Here is a 3,308-nt window from a genome sequence, read left to right as displayed (position 1 = left end):
TTCTTTAATATATTTCTCTAGCCTCCTGCTGTACCTCCAACCATCCCAATACTACTCCAATGCTTTTCCAATGCTTTTTTTGGGAGGATTGCTTTAAATCTGTTTTTTTTTAAGCCCACTTACTGTCTACTTGCTTTACCTTGAGGTCTTTTTCATGGAGTACCCCCCATTAAGACTCTTTAAGGTTACAGATAAATGGTTTTACACAATAGCCTTCCTGTAACAGTAAATGCTGTCTATGGCTTTGAAAAGGATGTCATGCCTCTAGCCAAAACCAGGGACCCAATAGGGTCCTGTAGTTGGGCTTAGGTTGGCCCAATAATATCACATAAAAGTCTTTCTGAAATCCGGATTAAAGGCAACTTTGCTTCAAACCTTCTTCACGTGCTTTAAGGAAAGCATATGTTTTCCGGTTTAAATTCTTGCCAAGCGGAGCTTTTCATGAAGCAGATGATTTTGTGATGCTACTAAGTGCTCTGGAGGTCTTTTGTGCTTTGGAGTGAGGCTTTATGTACTTCATTACACAATCTGGATAAGCAATGAAAAAACATGCACAAATATACCTTCCTTCTGCTGAACATAGGAATTAGACAGCTAGTTGCCTTCCAGGATCAGGATACAGTCCAGGTTGGAAATGGTGTGAGAACAACAGAGCCGAACCTCATTGCAACTTGAGATGAGAATGAGGCCCCTTATTGCATGAGATCTTGTCTTTAAGCTTTTGTTTATAAATTCTATTTTTCATCCATCACAGAAATGTTACAAAGAGCTACTGATCTTTTAACTTGCTCTTGTCTTCTTTCTATGCTAGAAAAATGAAAGTTTCTAGCTCAGTCTGATTTCAAGATTAGTGTACATATAAGCTAAAGGATATTAATTACTATTTATTTTCATAAGTTTGCAGACAACAGCATTGACAGTACAGAAATGTCCTTGGGGTACTGAGCAATGTTGGGCAGTAGCAAGAACTACCTAAACCCCCTGCTATGAAGGTGAAGACTGAAATTCTTGCTGTGAGGTTTATGATACATTTCAAGAACACCATCATCCTCTGCCTTGTGCTGAACTCACTTCTCTCATGTTGTAAATTTTGGGTGGGTTTTATTTTTTATTGTTTGTTTCTTTTTTCTTTTTTCTTTTTTTTTTTTTTTTTTTTTTTTTTTTTTTGAGTATGTTACTTATCTGGATTTAAATTGAACCTTTCAGGACTTCTGTAAGCTGGAAAGTTGGCTGTACATCATTGTGACTGAATATTGAACTAATCACTTCAGTTAACTGTTGGCTATCACTGACAAGAGGGGAACTCAATAAACCATGAATTAGTTCAGAGCTCTATTCAGCTCAATTTGTTGCTGTAAGTTACCTTTTGTGAGTTACAATATCCACTTCGCAACTGAAAAGCTCTTACTAAATCACAGCAGCAGCCAATTTCAGTCATGACCCATGCAGGGCTGCCCTTTTCTTTGTGGTATTCAGCTGTCATTCAAGTCAACCCTTTTCATTAAATACACTGTACCCCATCCTAGGAAGGCTAGTTCAAGACAAAACATTGCAACTCCACACTACTATTAAAAAAAGTATGTACGCACTGTAATACTCTGTATATTTACTCTGACTGATAGGCAATCAGGGTGCATATCCTTATGAAATCTGAAAAACCAGGAAATATATTTTGCCATAAAGCATATCTGAACACACCAAACACCATGACTGCTCATTCAAAAGCAGCCACATATGCAGCTCCAACTTCAGCTGGAGATAATGATCTCTCATACATTGAATTTTATTATTTAGAAGTTTCATGTGCTTATATTTGTTAATTGTTCCATTGTTGGAAAAAAAAGAATTGTTACTAGATTTTTATTTTTTAAAAAAATATGGTTCATAGTCAAAAATGTTTAAAGCTGTATTGCAATAAGACATGTGAGGAGTTGTCATTTGTGCTAGCAGCATGACATGACTCATGGAATTTGTCTCTATCTAGTACTTTGACTCTATCTAATGTGGGATATATTTCTGTATATAACTCTACTGTCAGCCTACATGAGTTCAAAATATGGTAATAATTTGTTCTTATTTTAGAAAAAGTCCCAATAATGAAAAATAATCTAGGTAATTGTTAAAACCAACAACTGTTCTCTATGTCTCTCTTCATAGGTTATGTGGAAATGTTCCATAAAACATGTTTTAAAATAGCATATGCATGACATGATTCACTAATTTTTTCACACTATGAATGGTCCTGCACAACGATTAAAAAATTCTTTCAAATATTACTGATACAGTTTTGTGTCCTCTACTCAAAGATTGTAGATCAGATACTAAAGTAGTCCTTGTGGGACTAACAAACTACGAATCCAGAAAATTCTTGAAAGGGATCAGAGTTCTGTCAACCACCAGAAACAGACAGACACTGTGTTCTTTTCAGTAAAGTAAGAGAATATTTTACAACAGAAAATAAGATAAACACAGAATAATCAAAAGTTAAGTAATGCAACAAAAGCAGGCTGAAATGCAAGAAATCTATACCAGGTAGTTCAGAATGGATTTATTAATTTTTTTTATCTTGATGTAATCTCTTCATATGGTTTCCTATTTATGTTATGCATTCTTCCTTTTTTATGCCTCAAGAATGAAAATTATGGTATGAAGCAATTGTAAGTATCCATGTTTCATAATTTTCAGTAAGTTTGCTATTAAGGATGCATCCAAAACTCCTTTGTTACAAGAAATGTTGTGCAGCAGTTTCTTTTCCCTGTGCAAACTGGATGAGACTCTTGTGAAAATTAGCATCTTTAGTATTTGGGATTTGTTCAACAGATGCATTTCTGTGTGTATATGACCTTTGTGGTAAAATATCTATTTGTAAATGTAATACTTTCTTATTCTTAATTCCACCACTTAACTGCAGAATTAGGCACCCTTTGTATCACTGCATATTCTTATTTGACTTTTTCATCTGTAAAGAAAAATACCTAATATATAATGTTCCTAAAAGTGAATATTCTTAACTTCTGACAGATAAATGTGAACATGGATTTTTTTTTATAGTTACAAAAGTCATCATATTCAGACTACTACATGAACAGCAGTTTCTACTAATGCTCTGTGAAACTTCCAATCTCAGACTGCCCACCACTGTGAAAAGCACAACAGCTTTGTGCACTTAGAGGCAGCTGGAAAACTAGAATCTGTGTATACTAATCATGTTGTAGGCTACGTTATCTTTCCAGACATGAGAGACTTACCTATGCATCCATGTTAGCAAAACTGCAAAAATCATTCTAGGCAAGTCAAGTCCTAAATGA

Source organism: Acanthisitta chloris, unplaced genomic scaffold (assembly GCF_000695815.1).
Source record: "Acanthisitta chloris isolate BGI_N310 unplaced genomic scaffold, ASM69581v1 scaffold5288, whole genome shotgun sequence".
NCBI lineage: Eukaryota > Metazoa > Chordata > Aves > Passeriformes > Acanthisittidae > Acanthisitta > Acanthisitta chloris.
This window is presented reverse-complemented; position numbering follows the sequence as displayed.